The 17,751-nt window shown below is 41.8% G+C and overlaps 1 protein-coding gene across 12 annotated transcripts in view; it reads left to right on the forward strand.

The window, feature by feature from the left end:
* TMCC1 (transmembrane and coiled-coil domain family 1) overlaps positions 1 to 17,751 on the forward strand; it is a 255,819-nt gene that overhangs the window by 182,165 nt on the left and 55,903 nt on the right. The window lies entirely within an intron of this gene.

A 17,751-nucleotide genomic window follows, 5' to 3' on the forward strand; every position in this document is an offset into this window, starting at 1 on the left:
TTAACCTGGAAGCAGATCTTTTTAGTACTGACAGTTTTTTTAATATCCACGGGGAATTTTGGTCACTATGAAAGCCTTTCCCTAGATAGACATTGTCCTCAACTCTGACTCTCTGACATTATCAGTATGCATTACTGTGGTTATGCTACTTTCTATTCCCTCTTGAGAGTATCAGTCTTCTGAGGATAAAAAGCCTGAAGCCCAAAAATACAAGTGGAAGTCAGTACCTGTTCATTGACATTTCAGGTGGTTTCTAAACAGAATGTTCTTCATCTCTAGTTATTTTTATTTTACCTGAATAGTATAGATTTATGGTATAAAGTAAATTTTTGTGTAGCAACAAAAACTTGGACCTCAGGATAGTGGAATAACCAAAGAAAAGTAAATGGTATTAGCCTTGATGATCTAAAGATTCTCTTATTTATTTATTTTTATTTTTATTTTTATTTGAGACAAAGCTCCCTCTGTCCGCCAGGCTGGAACTGAGATTGTGCTACAGGCTGGAGTAGAGTACTCTGTGCAAGGCACTAACTATACTATGTTGGATACCAAGCAGATACAAAGAGTACCACTCTACTCCGGCCTATGGCACAATCTCAGCTCACCACAACCTGGGCACCTGGGCCTCCTGGGCTCACGTGATCCTCCCACCTCAGCCTCCCAAGTAGCTCAGACTACAGGCATACAAGCCCACCATGCCCAGCTAGTTTGTGTGCGTGTGTGTGTGTGTGTGTGTGTGTGTGTGTTTTGTAGAGATGGGATCTTACCATGTTATCCAGGCTGGTCTCAAACTCCTAGGCTCAAGCAGTCTGCCCATCTCAGCCTTCCAAAGTGCTAGGATTATAGGTATGAGCCACTACACCCGGGCAATATAAAGTTTCGTAAAACACCATGAGTCTTAAGTTAAAACTATAATGTTTAATTTCAGTTATTTAATAATTCTTAAAATTAGATGTGCAAAGGTATTTTCTGAGTACTGTTAATTATTTGAAAAATAGACAAATTTTCAGTCTCCTTAGCACTTAGTTATTACCAGTAAAGACTAGTGGTTAGGAGTACATAAATAAGTACTTTATAAAGGAAGCCCTAATTACTAGGGTATTAAACAGATTTTCTAAATGTAAATTATCCAGGATTAAACCCATTTTCTTTTTTGATACGATTACTGTACTAGTAGATTATAGATGCTCTGAAGACATAGGGTATGCTGGATTTCAGCAAATACATTTATCAGAGTCTTTTGTGATATCTTTGGGGGAAAATAATAACTGATTATTTGTAACTGAATCAGTGAATAAATGAGTGAAGATTACTAATTTAGATTAATGTTAGCATGGAACAAGGTCTCTAATGGCTTGCTTCAGGATACTCCCTGTCCAGTTCAACCTCTTTATTAATTATTTGGCTAAAAATATTGACAGGCTTAGTCAGTTGAAGGTGTCAAGCAGCTGAAAAGAATAATTAAAATTTTGAGCAACAGAATTGGAATTTGGAGATATTCTCAAATGAAAAGCAGAGGTTATCACATTATGTGATTCAGCTGTACCATATTTATGTGATTTATGGAAAGGGCAATTATTTTTAACACCATTTTCAGTTAAAAAGCCAACAGAAGACACAAACTACATGTAATTAGGTTCACTACAATGAGCTAGATACAAAAAGAGTCTTTGCTCAGTCAGATCTTAATCTAAATCAGACAAAGCTCTTGTTACATTGCAGTACATTTTAAAAATTAGAATGTCTTAGGCATTGTTTGAAATTAAAATTCAAGGAAGGAAGCATTAATATTATCCTGTATTAGAATATTATATAAGAAATGTTAATAAAATTACAACATAAAACAACCCAAGAGGAAACAAAGTTCCTAATAGTAGAAAAGAATAAATGAAATTCCTGATAATATGCCCATGTTTGTTTTGTTTATAAAAAGATACTAAAGAATATTTGTTACTAATGAATTATGAACAGTTTTGTCTTACTAAAATTTTCCTCTCAGTGTGCAAGACAAAGCAGTAAATTATTAGAAATTTTAATTAGGGCTTTTTTTTCCTCATCCTCTACATTAGTGCTCTACAAATTCTGTAATATTCTATAAAGCCTTAGCAGTTGTCTCAATTTTAACTTTAAAATGTTTTGCAAGTAAAATTTTAATCAAATTATAAGAAAGTAAAAGTAATTTTGTTGGACTATATTCATGGAAAGATGGAAAATGTTTATTTCCCAAGTGGCCGCCAAAGTCAGTAGCAAACTGGAGACAATTCCATATTGATTTTCTAGATAATGGCTTGAAAACAGAGGTCTTCCACAGGTATTGCTTCTTAGTCTTATATGAGAAATTTGTCTCCTAATTTTAATTTTGAATGATTTTTTCCCCTCTGACATTTCTAATAAATTTAACCATGGGGTAGACCATCTTTTAATGTCCTTTGCAATTCTGATTTGGGATTTTAAATTTTTTAAATGTATCTCCACTTTTTAATATAACCATGTATTTGAGGTGATGTGATTTATGCTTTTATTTCTCACTGATTCATTCAACAGATATTTATTGAGCCCATACTGTCCGCCTGTTACTGGAGAACTAGAAGTGAATATAGGGCCACGAGCTCCCTGAAGGAGTTCATTATGTAGTAAGGGAGCCGAGATGTAAACAGATGGCAACAGTATACAGGGGTATTTTTTCATCACCAACTTTTAAATCTGATTTTCCCCTCTTCTACTCTGCCCAGTCATTCATATCTATCCCCCTCAAACACTGTCTTTTTTCTCCCCTCCAGTTGGAAATGACTTTGTCTTGCTAGGTGTGGTGTCTTATGCCTATAATCCCAACCACTCAACAGGCTGAGGCAGGAGGATTACTTGAGCCCAGGAATTTGAGGCTGCAGTGAGCTGTGATCACACCTGTGAAAAGCCACTCTACACCAGCTTGTGCAACAGAGCAAGACCTCATCTCTAAAAAAAATAATAAAGAAATGACTTTGTCTTACATAACCTTTAGGAAGCCTTATTGTATGAACAATTTTAATCATTTCTGATCATTAAATAGATGGTTGAACTGTGGCCATTGGTTCTAATTTCACTTTTAAAAGTTTAGGGGGTCCCCTGTGTTAATTTATCCACTTGAATGCTAGTAGGAAGTCTGTACTCAAACGGAATACAGAAAGCTCAGTACAGGGTTTCTTCTTTTCTGGAGTGAGTCACTTTATTGTTATATTTTTGATTTTTTAAAAAAGTGTTTCATGCCAGGGGTAGTGGCTCACCCCTGTAATCCCAGCACTTTTTGAGGCTGAGGTGGCAGATCATCTGAGGTCAAGAGTTCGAGACCAGCCTGGCCAACATGGTGAATCCCCGTCTCTACTAAAAATACAAAAATTAGTGGGACATGGTGGCCCATGCCTGTAATTCTAGCTACTTGGGAGGCTGAGGCAGGAGAATTGTTTGAGAACCTGGGAGGCAGAGGTTGCAGTGAGCCAAGATTGCACCACTGCACTCCAGTTTGGGGGACAGAGCAAGACTCTATCTCAAAAAATAAAAAAGTGTTTTGGCCAGGCGCAGTGGCTCACGCCTGCCTGTGTCCCAGCACTTTGGGAGGCCGAGGTTGGGGGATCACTTAAGGTCAGGAGTTCAAGACCAGCCTGACCAACATGTCAAAACCCCAACTCTACTAAAAAATACAAAAATTAGCTGGGCATGGTGGTATGCACCCGTAATCCCAGCTACTTGAGAGGCTGAGGCAGGAAAATCCCTTGAACCTGGGAGACAGAGGTTGTAGTGAGCTGAGATGGTGTTATTGCGCTCCAGCTGGGCAACAGAGTGAGACTTCATCTCAAAAAAAAAAAAAAAGTGTTTCAATACGTTGATTATAAGGAAGTCAGGCCAGTGAGCATGACATCTGTTGTCAAATTCTGATAAATAAAATCAAGATTTGAAGGCTTACAGGTATTCAGTCAGTAGCATTTCAGATGTCCAGGAAATTATCAGCTCCTTTTCCTCCCCACACAACTTCCCTCCCTCACCCCCGAGTCCCCTACTGGTTTTGGAAATAGAACATTGTTTGTCACAGACTTGAGAGGAGGGTGCTGGAACCCACGGATGCCATAGTGCCCAAAATGTCAAGAGTAACTCTGGTTAAGACCAGAGTCTCCAGGCATATTCCACCTCTCTCTGCTTTTCCCTCTCCTCCTTTTCGTTTCTCACTAGAGAGTGAGAACCCCAGCTCTAATGCCCCTAGTACCCTAATGCCCTTTGCACAGCACTTGTTTGATCCCATCCTTTTATAGCTTGGAATTTTTTTAAGTAAACATTGACATCTAAATTAAGATCTAAAGAGACATTAATTTTCTATACTTTCTGTGTTAGAATTATCTGTTGACCCCAGTAGAAAGTATTATGTCTTCCTTCTTCCTTTTCCCCTTTATGATTAGAATCATTACTATCCCTGGTTTATACCTGTTGTGTATATATTATCCAGCTCAATCAAAGTCTAGGAATAAGTTGTTTTCTGGTTCAAACTTGTGACAGTGAACATATGCTTGTGCTAATTTTCAGGTCAGTACAGATTCTTATTCAGCTGTTGTAATTAATATAAGCCTGATAGGAGGTTGGCATCTTTAAAAGCTGCTTTGGCATCAACAGAGTTGTTCCCTTAAAAATGTTTTTCCCAGGCCAGGCGCAGTGGCACATGCCTGTAATCCCAACACTTTGGGAGGTCAAGGTGGACGGATCACCTAAGGTCAGGAGTTTGAGACCGGCCTGACTAACATGGTGAAACCCTGTCTCTACTAAAAATACAAAACTTAGCTGGGCATTGGGGCATGCGCCTATAATCCCAGCTACTCGAGAGGCTGGGCAGGAAAATCGCTTGAATCTGGGAGGCGGTGGCTGCAAGTGAGCCGAAATCGCACCACTGTGCTCCAGCCTGGGTAATACAGCAAGACTCCATCTCAAAAAATAAATGAATAAATAAATATGTTCTTGCCATTTGATGTAGACACAAGCAGTGGACCAAAGAGCATGTGAATACAGTATATGGCTTCATGTTTGTCATCTTATGTTAATTATTGATACTAGGTTATAGAACTGTCTCTAGAAAATCATTTTCTTTGGGCCTGCACTGTGGCTCACACCTATAATCCCAGCACTTTGGGAGGCCGATGTGGGTGGATCATGAGATCAGGAGATCAAGACCATCCTGGGTGACATGGTGAAACCCCGTCTCTACTAAAAATACAAAAAAGTCGCTGGGCACGGTGGCATGTGTGTGTAATCCCAGCTACCTGGGAGGCCGAGGCAGGAGAATTACCTGAGCCCAGGAGGTGGAGGTTGCAGTGAGCTGCGATTGCACCACTGTACTCCAGCCTGGGTGACAGAGCGAGACTCCATCAAACAAAAGAAAAAGAAAAGAAAATCCTTTTCTTTGGATCAAAATTCTAGCTTCTTTCTTTCCAACCATTTCTAAGTGACTTCTTTTCCCTTACTGCAGTTCAAGATATCTAAATTTGAAATCATAATTTTCTTTTTCCAAACAAAACTGTTTTTCATTTTCCTGGTTTGAATTGCATCAGCATTCTCTTAGGATGGAAACATAGTGTACAATCAACAAACCCTATTGTTTTCTCCTTCAGAAGTATCGCTAAGCCTTTTCTTTTACATTTTTCTGCCACTACTCTACTTCTCCCTATCATGTTTTAGTAAGCTTCCCTCTGGTCTCACATCTCTTCTTCAAGCCTTTGACCCCTCAGGTTAAAACTACCAAAGAAGGCAAAATGCCTTAAAACATAATGTTTCGGGAAGAAATGAAAGGCAAGTTAATATCAACTGTAAGATCATCTAATCTACAGCAGAGTAAAATTTCTTTATCATTTCCTTTATCCTAAACTTCAGCGAATCCCCCAAATTCTCCTACTCATTCATTCACTCATTCAACAGCATTTATTAAGTATATGCTCTATACTGGTGTTAATAGCCAAATATTATACTTATTTCATTTCATTAATCTTTGGTAATTCTTGCCTCTTCAGCTGTCATAGTTATGCTTTCTCTAGTTTTTCATCTCCAGCCTCAACCTTGCAAACTCAATTCCTGTTTGTTAGGTACTAAATCTGGATTCATTTTAAACCCCATAAATCATACCAGTCCCACAGCTGATTGGCAAAGCAAGGATTCAATTCTGTCTACTATGCAGACCAGCACTCTTCCAACCCTATCTTACTTTACTTACTTATAAGCCTGTTGTCTGAGCTTAATGATGTCAAACAGTAGAATACTATAATGTAGTTGTATCTTAAGAGAAAAAAATGAAGGAATGAGAATTTAGCCATTTGGTTGCTTTGTTAACAAATTTTAAGAAGCTTAGAAAGAGTTGCATTTCCATAAGTAGCCAGTTAATATCTATCATATATGTCTTCACCTTCCTATTCTTTTCTTGGTTACATCTCTTTGAGTCAGATGGCTACTTGTAAACAATTTTTGGAACCACAAGCTCTATGTAGTTTAGTGGAAAATTAAGTAACCAAGAATACAGCCAGGTTGTTTAACAGTGTAATAACTTTGTATGTGGGGTTTTTTTCCCCTCTTCTAAGCCATCCGTGGCTAGTAATACTGTGAAAAGAACAAATTGAGATAAATCCTTGTGTTGTGTTTTGTTTTTTGAGACAGAGTCTCACTCTGTTGTTCAGGCTGGCGTGCAGCGGTTTGATCTCGGCTCACTGCAACCTCAACCTCCTAGGTTCAAGCAATTCTCCTGCCTCAACCTTCCAAGTAGCTGGGATTACAGGCACATGCCACCACGCCCAGCTAATTTGTGCATTTTTAGTGGAGAAGGGGTTTCACCATGTTAGTCAGGCTGATGTCGACATCAAGTGATACAACTGCTTCAGCCTCCCAAAGTGCTGGGATTATAGATGTGAGCCACCGCACCCGGCCTCAAATCCTTATTTTTACATGGACTTAAAATAGCCCATTGAATTCCCTTTTTTTTTTTTTTTTTTTTTTTCAATCTTCATATTTTCTGAGAATATAGAAAAGGTTTATTTTCCATAATGGACACAATATACTTGGTATGTTTTTCACCTGGGATTTGAAAATGATAAAAGAGCTATCAAGTGAGGATTTCAAGAAATGGTTTATGTACCACTGACATTCATGGCAATCAGCCTGAAAATAGCTCTTCACTGTGGTAAATAGCATTTTTAAAAATAACATAGTTTACCTATACATTACTTTCAAGTGGTAGTTTTCCAGTAATACAGGACTGAATTGTGATGCTTGGGGAGATTTTAATGATTTACTTTATACTTTTGAAATTTCTTGATATATATTTTTTAACATTGAAGGTGTGCCCTCACTTGGAAAATAAAAACTTAAATCAACCTGGTCCCCACCAAAGATTCTTTTTTTCTTTCTCATAAACCTATTACTGTGAAATGTTACAACAACATATATTATTTTCTCTTTAAAAAAAAAAAAAAAAATACTTAGGGACCAGTAGTCAGTTGGCATTTCTGAACAGCACTGGTACTGATACTACCTGGAGAAGTTATAATTCCAGACAAAGTTAAATATTATTTAAATCTGCCTATTCAACTTTATTAAAGGTGAGCTTACATTTTCTGTTGTGTTAAAGGTGAGCATACATTTTCTGTTGGGCCTTTGCAAACCCTGAAAACAATTGATTCTTTATGGACCTCAGGTTTGGAGACCACTATACTATTTCTCAGGACATTAAAAATACTATTTTATTATACCATTTCATTTTTTAAAACTTTGTTCTTTTTTAAAAAAAACAAGAATCAGGTGAATCATTTAATTTTATGAAATAAATTTTGGTGTGCTTGTGCAGTTGCTTTGTAGGTAGTACTTGGAAACTACCCAGCCCATCTTTGAGTCTGGAAGTGGTATTACCATCAGGGCTTTATATGATGTTTTGCAGTTTTGAAACAGCTCCCTGCAGCACCTTTGAGTCCCATGGGTGGTAGATGACATTATGGTACATGATTTTTTGAGGTAGACAGTGCCTAAATAAGCAGTCTTTGTTGCTTATTGTATTTCTTCACTTAACTGTCTTGGAAAGCAAGACAGATAATTTAGTGTCTAAAGGTCAGTCCCTGTATTCTTTCCTGAAATTTCATAATTCTGGCACTAAGCAAAAGCCTCTCTTGCCCTCCTTTCTGAACTAATTGATTTTAAGCAATGAAATAAAGTACTTGCCTTATTTATTTATTCATATGACCACATTAATTTCAAAAGATTTTAAAGTTCTTTCCATTTCCTTGCTTTGTATTTTTCCATTCCTCCACCCATTGGCTGGTTATGGGGATTCACTTTTACATAAAGAGAGCTGCTGAAGTCAAACAAAATCTATCTCTTACTGAATCCCAGCGGGGAAGTTAATGCAGTTAGGGACTTTCTAGCTGAAGTGGTTGCCAGGTGAGCGAGAGCAGAAGAGACTTCTTGAGTAATGCACAGCCAACTGATTTGCTACATTTTATCCTTGATATGTTCTTTGAAGATCTGTTCCATCAGTGACTACAGATGTTAATTGATTTGTTAGATTTATCTTTTTCTTTTTCCTTGACTCAACTTTTATTTTCTCATCTTTTGCCACTTTAGGAAAAACTTAGTTGTCAGATACCAATATCAAGAAGGTCAGTCTGTGGGAACAGATAAAATTCCCTGGCCTTTGGACAGTTTTCCCCACTGGATCTTTCATACATAAAATAAAGAGTGAGAAGAGAAGGAAGGAGAGTATTGGGAATTTTATCCAAAAAATAAAGTCGTATTGATTAGATCTGACAGTAGAAGTAGACTTTAATAATATGAAAGCCTCTGGAACTAGCATTTGCTTTTATTAAGAACATCTTTTGTCCGCGATGTCCTTCCAAATAATGGGAGAGGGCATGTACTTGTGTGGGCCATGAGTTAATAATTGAAGCTGCTTTTACAGTGTGTAAAATGTGGTATAATAAAGACATTTTTAAAAGACATCTTTTCCCAGAAATTTTGAAGGGTGAAATCTATTTCCCCATGAAATTTTCAGCATCTACCAATAGTCAAGTGTCGAACACAACAAAAACGACTATTATTAGGTTTGTATTACTAAGGAAAAAAATAATATTTTCTTGACAGAGATGATTTTGAACTTAATACAGTTTCTTTTTTGTCTTTTATTACCAGATTATTTAGCAATATGCACATTTATTTCATACCTTAGATTTTTTTTTAATTTTCTTTTTAAAAAATAAAGATTAGAGACAAGATCTCACTATGTTGCCTAGACTAGTCTCGAACTCCTGAGCTTAAGTGATCCTCCTGCCTCAGGCCTCCCAAAGTGCCAGGATCATAGGCATGAGCCACTGTACCCAACCATAAACTAGTGTTCAGTTTTGTTTTTGTCTAAGGGTATATTCAATAAACTTCCATCAGTGACGAGAAGTGTAAAAATACTCAGTGGAAAAAACAGTAATGAACAGTTTCTTTATAAAGTAATACTTAAGTTTTTTTGTTTGGGTTTGTGTCAGGGACAGGATTTTACTCTGGTTTCCCAGCCCAGAGTGCAGTTGCAGTCTTAACCTCCTGGGCCCAAGCTGTTTTCCTACCTTAGCCTCCCCAAGTAGCATGTCCCACATCATGCACTGCTAATTTTTGCTGTAGTTTTGTGGTGTGTTTTTTTTTTTTTTTTTTTTTTGAAGATGGAGTTTTGTGCTTGTTGCCCAGGCTGGAGTGATCTCAGCTCACTGCAGCCTCCACCTGCTAGGTTCAAGCGATTCTCCTGCCTCAGCTTCCTGAGTAGCTGGAATTATAGGCATGCACCACCATGCCTGGCTAATTTCATATTTTCTTTTTAGTAGAGACGGGGTATCTCCATGTTGATCTGGCTGGTCTTGAACTCCCAGCCTCAGGTGATCTGCCTGCCTCAGCCTCCCAAAGTGCTGGGATTACAGGCCGAGCCACTGCGCCCAGCCTGTTGTTAGTTTTTATGGAGATGGAGTCTCTTTATGTTGTGCAGGCTGGTCTGGAAATCCTGGCCTCAAGCAATCCTCCTGTTACCTTGGAAACGGGTCCCAATCCAGACCGAGTAGAATCTGAACTGAGTAAACTGTGAAAGCAAATTTATTAAGAAAGTAAAGGAATAAAAGAATGGCTACTCCATAGGTAGCAGTGGCTTCAGCTATTCAGCTAAGGATATGTATTGTTACTACTTGATTATATGCTAAACAAGGGGTGGAATATTAATGAGTTTTCTGAGAAAGGGGTGGGCACTTCCCTGAACTGAGGGTTTCCCCCACGTTTACACCATATAGGGTAATTTCTGGATGTTGCCATGGCATCTGTAAACTGTCATGGCACTGGTGGGAGTGTCTATTAGCATGCTAATGTATTATAATTAGTATATAATAAGCAGTGAGGTGGGTTTTGGCTGCCTTCTTTACTGCAACCTATTTTATCAGCAAGGTCTTTATGACCTGTATCTTGTGCTGACCTATTTCATCCTGTCACTAAAAAAGCCTAGAAATGCAGCCCAGTAAGTCTGTCTTATTTTAACCAGCCCCTATTCAAACACCTCTGATACTCCCATCTTGGCCTCCCAAAGCGCTACAGTTACAGACATGAGCCATTGTGCCCGGACTAAAAGTTTCTTTCCTTTTTTCAAGGAAATCTTCTGTGTAATCAAATAAAATGCTACATATCTAGATAGCTTTTTAGTTAAAGACCAGATTTTCTCAGTCAGGGTCCTAACTTGATTTTGCTACTAAAATGTTGACTTAATTTTTACTCTCTTCTATATTGTCAAGTTGATTATTCATATTAAAATAAAGCAGGGATTTTCAGATACCTTTTTTTGTAAAAGGCCAAATACTAAATGTTTTAGGCTTTGAGGCCCTTGTATGTGCTCTGTAACATATTATTTTTTATTGTTTTTTATAACTTCTTTAAACTGTAAAAATATTTTGTAGCTCTTTTGTACAGGCCTTAAGAAAATAGGCCGAGTGTGTTAGCTTGCTAACTCTAGCTAAACAATTACTTTTTAATTAGTTGTTTTAAAAAAGAAAAGTACAGACTTTTGTGAAAGATTATTTTTTAAGGTAAAACTATAAAAAGTACGGACTTTTGTGAAAGGTTATTTTTTTAAGGTAAAATTATAACTCTTGTACAAATGGAGCACACAGAGATTTTTAACTCACTAATTAATGAAGGAACAAATAAGATGTTAAAATCAGTCCAAATGAGAATTGGACTCAAAGCGATTTATATTCTCTCCCAGACAGAATTCATACACATTGTGATATGGTTTGGCTTTGTTCCCACCCAAGTCTCATCTTGAATTGTAGTACCCATAATCCCCACATGTTGTGGGTTCCGGTGGGAGGTAATTTAATCATGGGCAGTTACCCTCATGCTGTTCTTGTGATAGTGAGTTCTCATGAGATCTGATGGTTTTATAAAGAGCAGTTCCTCTGTACATGCTCTCTTCTCTGCTGACAAGGAAGACACGCCTTTGCTCCTTGCCTTCCACCATGATTGTGAGGTCTCCCTAGCCATGTGGAACTGTGGTTCCATTAAACCTCTTTTTCTTTATAAATTACCCAGTCTTGGGTATTTCTTTATAGTGTTGTATTGGACCGAGCGTAGAAAGTTAGCACCAAGACAAAAGTATGCCAGATTGCAGGGTCATTTATTATGCTGGCGACCACAGAAGACTCACGTCTCTCCAACCTGTGGCGTCAAAAGGAGGGTGCCAAGACTTTTTATACCGGAAAAACCACCTTGGGAGTGGGGGTGAAGAGCGGGGATGGGGATGAAAAGGTTTCGGACATTCCAAGGTCCAGGGGATTCTGTAATTCACCTCCTGGGTGGAGATGAGGGCGGGGGTCTCCGGACATTCCAAAGGCCAGGGGACTTTTGTCATTCTGTTTGTTACTTCAGTGCTTTACAGAAGTCAAGATAAGCATTTGTTTACACACAGATCTTAGTTATCCTGGGCTGCTTATTTTAGTTATTACTAAATAACTAAAGCAAAGGCTCGCAATTCTGGCAAAATATCACATTCCCCCCTGTTCTTTTAACATGTATTAAATCTTTAATAGGTTTCCTCTTTTTGACACAAGGGCCCATATTTAGATCTCAGAACCATCAATTTGACCGAATCTATTTCTTTCTGGATAAATTTGAGGAGCATGTTTAAAAGGCATGGTCCAAATGTTAACCCTAGGACCATTAGCACCAAGGGTCCTGCTAATCCAGTGAGCAGGAATGTTAGCCAGGGGTTTGGGGGAGGGTCTTGGGTGAAAGAAATGAAAGAGTTTCTGTTTGCAGTATATCCTGTTATAGTGGAGATAGTCTTAGAACCCCAGTGGGGGCAAAAGAATTCATTTAAGTCTCCACAGTTCCATCTTTTTGGTGGGGTGGATCCTGGGCACAGATATAACCCCATGGTCTGGAGTTGTCACTCTGCCCCTAAACTGCCACACCCAGCTATACCTCCACTTGTCCTGAAATTTAAGTGGGGGCCCAGGAGGGCACAGAGGTCCAGGGAGAAGGTAATGGGGGTCTCCGGAGTGTACTCCAGGGTTAGGATGCTAGGGTGGATCCCTTTCCGGTTAAGGAACTAACATATGCTCCAGTGGAGCCCTTGGTGATGACCCATCGATAGTAGGTGGGTGCCAAGGAGGGTCCCTTTTGGAGGGTGGTTGCAGGAATCAGGGAGATTAGGATGATGACCGAGAACGGCGCAATAGTCTTAGCTTTAGGGGGTCCGTTGAGGATGGAACCGCTTCCCGTCCTGCATCTGGGGGGGGCCGTCTTGACGTGTGAGTGGTGAATCCAGGCAGTCAGTCCGTCCACCTTGATTGCTGTGGGGGTGACCAGGATTACAGTGTAGGGTCCTTTCCAGCGAGGAGTTAGGCCAGAGGTAGTGACTCTTTTCACCAGGACTTCGTCCCCTGGCTGGAAGGGGTGTACCGGCTGGTCAGTGAAATCCACTGGGGTAGGTCGAGTTCCCCTGATGAGCGAGTGCACATGGGACTGAACAGACTGGAGTGCCTGCAAGGACTTAAGGAGTGTATGGTTATGGACTCCAGCATGTATGGCGTTCGCAAGTCTGGGGAGTAAGGGAGGGGGACTTCCAAACATAATTTCAAAAGGAGTAAAGCTTTTTTATAGGGAGTACATGGGGTACGGAGGAGAACAAAAGGAAGCAGGCTGACCCAGTTTTCACTGGTCTCTAGAATCAATTTTGTTAAAGTTTTCTTTATGGTCCGGTTCATCTTTTCAACCTGCCCTGAACTCTGGGGGCAATAGGCACAGTGTAGTTTCTAGGAAACCTGTGCTGTAAATGCAGGGCCATTATCTGATCCCAGTGTCAGGGGCAAGCCAAACTGAGGAACCAGGTCCTGTAACAATTTTTCGCTACTACCAGTGCGGTTTCTGACCTAGTAGGAAAAGCCTCGACCCATCCAGAGAAAGTGTTTACAAATACAATGACGTACTTACAGCCGCACTCTGGGGGCTTTATTTCAGTAAAATCTAACCCCCAGTGTTCCCCTGGGCTAATACCTTTAAGTCTTATCCCTGCCTGACTAGGCCTACTGCCTCCTGGATTTACCCTGGCACAGACATTACAATAAATAGTTTTTTCTAACAATCTTATATAAGTGTAGAATGTAGTATCTAACCCTCAGCAGCTCAGTTAATTTTGTTTGCCCTAAGTGAGTGGCCTGGTGTGTGTGCTTAACTAGAGCCCATCCTAGAGCCTCAGGGAGCACAATTCTTGTGTCCAGTAGAATCCACCATCCTGTGGAATCTTGTCGTCCCCCCTATTCTTGAGCAAAGTTTTCTTCCTCAGGTGAGTACGTAGGGGTAGGAGGCAGGGTTGGGGCCAGCAGAGTCACAAGGGTCAGAGGTTTTACTGGCCCCAAGGCTGCCGGTCTGGCCTGTAGGTCAGCTGCCCTATTTCCCCTTGCCTCTGGTGAATTTCCCTTCTGGTGTCCTTTGCAGTGCATCAATGCCACTGCCTTAGGCTTCCATATAGCTTCTAGTAGAGCTCGGATTTCCTCTTTGTTTTTGATGATTTTTCCCTTTGAGGTAAGCAACCCTCTTTCTTTATAAATGGCACCATGCACATGGGCCGTAGCAAAGGCATAACAGCTATCCATGTAGATGTTAACACTTTTTCCCTCCGCCCAGTCCAAGGCCTTTATTAAAGCTATAACTTCAGCCTTTTGGGCTGAGGTTCCATGTGGAAGAGCCTGGGCTCAGATAACCTGCTCTAGAGTGACCACAGCTGCCCCAGCGTACCTGACTCCGTCGGCTATGAAACTGCTGCCATTTGTGTACAGGACCTCCTCTGGGTTCCGCAGGGGGACATCGGTGAGATCTGGTCGCGCAGCGTGGAGGACATCTATTGTCTGTTGGCAGTCATGTATGGGTTCCTCTGGCTTGCTGTCAGGTAGCAGTGTGGCGGGGTTTAAAACTGTGGTTTTTGAAAATTTTATGTGGGGCTGGTCCAAAAGTAAGGCCTGGTATTGGGCTATGTGGACATTAGACATCCATTTTGCCGTAGCTCCACGGAGTAGCAGCTCCACCACATGGGGTGCCACTAAGTTCAACTCCTGCCCCAAGGTCAGTTTGTTCACCTCCGTGACTAACAGGGCCGTAGCTGCCACCGACCTCAAACAAGCTGGCCACCCAGAGGCTACGGGATCAAGTCTTTTTGAAAGGTAGGCAACTGGCCGGGACCAGGGTTTCAATATCTGGGTGAGCACCCCCTTAGCGACTCCCTGTTTTTCATGCACAAACAACTGGAAAGATTTAGAGATGTCTGGCAAGGCCAAGGCTGGGGCTGCAGCCAGGGCAGCCTTGAGCTTGTCAAAAGCCTGTTGCTCCACCTCTGTCCATGTCAAGGGCTGATTTCCTCCAGCGCAGGCATACAGGGGCTTGGCTATCTCAGCAAATCCCAAAATCCAAAGCCTGCAGTACCCTACTGCCCCAAGGAATTCTCGAACTTGGCATTTTGTGGTGGGGTTGGGTATTTGCAGCACTGCTTGGACTCGGCTGGGTGCCAGTACCTGGTTGCCCTTCTCTATAACATAGCCCAGGTAAGTCACTTTTGGCTGGCAGAGTTGGGCCTTTTTAGCTGAGACCCGGTACCCCAAAGTCTGCAGGGTTTTTTTCAATAATGACTGGGTGGTCTCTTTACAGGCCTCCTGGGTTTTTGTAGCCAAGAGTAAGTCATCCACGTATTGAAGTAGGGTACACTCTGGGAACTCAGCTCGGAAGGCAGCAAGGTCTTGGCTAAGTGCCTCATCAAACAGAGTGGGGGAGTTTTTGAACCCCTGAGGCAGTTTTCTCCGAGTTAGTTGCCCCGAGACTCCAGTATCAGGGTTGGTCCATTCAAAAGCAAATATAGGCTGGCTAACAGTGGCTAGTGGGATGCAAAAGAATGCATCCTTAAGATCCAAGACAGTGTAATGGTGTTCTGGGTCCAAGAGACTTAGGAGGGTGTACGGATTTGGAACTGTAGGATGAACAGTTTCTACCCGTTTATTCACCTCCCTCAAGTCCTGCACAGGCCAATAGTCCTGTGTGCCTGGTTTTAGCACGGGGAGCAAGGGGGTGTTCCAGGGAGACTTACAGGTAGTGAGGATTCCTCCCTTCAAGAATTTGGTGATGTGCGGAGCAATTCCTCGTCTGGCTTCCCGGCTCATAGGGTATTGCTTCACCTGGACTGGAGTTGCCGTTGCTAATAGCTGGACCACGACTGGGGTGCGGTGACTTGCCAACCCTGGGGGACTTGTTTCAGCCCATACTCCCGGTACACTCTCTTGAAATTTGCGGAGGAAGTCTGGTGCAGGTGGTTGTTCCGCCTCTGAGGATAAGCTTCCTGCAAGAGATACTCGTCTGACAGAGCACAGGTGATGAGGATCTGCTGAGGTGGCCCTGTGGCTAAGGGAGGAGGAATTGAGAGGCAAGCTTGACCCTTGCTGAAAGAAATATTTGCTTGCAGTTTGTGGAGCAAGTCCCGTTACAGGAGTGGATATGGACACTCAGGGAATGGGTGACAGTGCCATTTCCCAGATCAATGAATCGATTTGTGGTCCAGGGGCTAGCTGTGGTTTTTCCTGGAGTGCTGCTATCACTGCCTTAGTAACTCTCTTATTTTGCTTGGCCTCTAAGATGTCTTTATTGTTAAAGACTTTTTGGGCAATTTTTAACAACTGAGTTAAATTCATTCACTGGAACCTCTCTAATTTTTGCAAATTTTTTTTGATGTCCGGGGCAGACTGGGAAACAAAAGCCAGACTGATGGCCCGCTGATTCTCCAGGCCTCAGGGTAATAGGCGTCCAGTAAGCGCTCAAGGAAAGCAGCTAGCAACTCCTGTGGACCCTGAGTTACAGTTCCTACCTCGGAGAGTTTAGTGGGCTTGTGGGCCACTCCCCTAACCCCTTCTATAAGATACTGGTGAAAAGTGTTCAGAGCCTGGTGACCCCCCCCCCCTCCGCCTGCAAGGTGTTGAGGTCCCATTGGGGTCAGGTAGAGGGAAAAAAAAAACTTTTTCCTCGCCCTGGACCTATGATGGCTTTCAGGGCTTCCTGTCTAATTTTGCCTTTTTCCTCTGTGGTGAACAGAATTAGTAATAATTGTTGGCAGTTGTCCCAAGTGGGGCGATGCATCTGGAATACAGATTTTAAGAGTCCTGTCAAAGCCTGGGGCTTCTCAGAGAAGGGGGGATGTTGAGTTTCATTGTAAAACCTTGGCAACATCACCACCTTAAATTCCCCAGCCTCCCAGCACTACCCGCTCCCAGGGAACTTTCCATCTGGGCAGGTACCTAACCCTCCCCCTCTCGCCTCTTAGCAGTTCTCCAGTACAACCCCCTCCCAGGAACTCTTAGCAGTTCCCCAGCACTTCCCTCCTGCACAGCCCCTCACACTGGATGCATCTCTGCTGGCTTGCAGGCCATAGAAATCCCCTTTTGCCATGCCATGGGTGCTGCCAATTTTGGCAACCCGGCAGCTTTCCCTTGCTCTTAAAGCTCGTGCCAGCACTTGGTGTTTTGGCCCTTTTTTATCTCTATCACCTTCCAGTTGTATAAGTTACTTGACAAGAAGGGGATGTGAACAAAGAATGGGCGACCCGAATTGTCTTCTGTTGGGGGTGCCTCTTGGAAAGGGAGGACTGTCGGTGGGTGCGGGGGCCCCGCTACGGGTGTGCAGGGGGGACAAGGTTTGGTTAATAGTACTGTCGAGGGGGGTGCTGAGGCACTGGTTTAGAGGGCCTTGAGTAGGGAGGAAGTAATTCCTGATCCTCAGCTGGGGTGGGGAGAATGGCTGGCCCAGAAGGGACTTTCTTTTGGGCCAGCTAATGTGACCTGAAGTCTAGCCTGTTTTATGCAGCGCACTAAACCCAACCATTGGTCGATGTATGGAAACTGCTCAGAGTATCCAGGAGTTTCTGCAACCATTTTCCATACAGCCTGGGTAATTTTGGGGTCATAGGTCCCAGTATCTGGCCACCTAATTCCGAAAGACAGCCATTCAAGTTCACACAAAGAGCGGAGTTTTCCAGGGGTTAATTTCACCCCATATTGGCCTGAGAACCCAACCTTGAAGTTGGCCATCATGCATTGGAGGGGGTTACAAGGCGGGGAGCTAGATGACCCCATTTGTGGGTTTTTTTTTTTTTTTAATGCCAAATTTTCCTTGAGAGAATTCACTAATTTATATTTACTTTTTTTTTTTTTTTTTTTT

The sequence above is a fragment of the Sapajus apella genome, unplaced genomic scaffold, assembly GCF_009761245.1.
Source record: "Sapajus apella isolate SASKATOON/1434 unplaced genomic scaffold, GSC_monkey_1.0 scaffold128, whole genome shotgun sequence".
In the NCBI taxonomy this organism is placed as follows: Eukaryota; Metazoa; Chordata; class Mammalia; order Primates; family Cebidae; genus Sapajus; species Sapajus apella.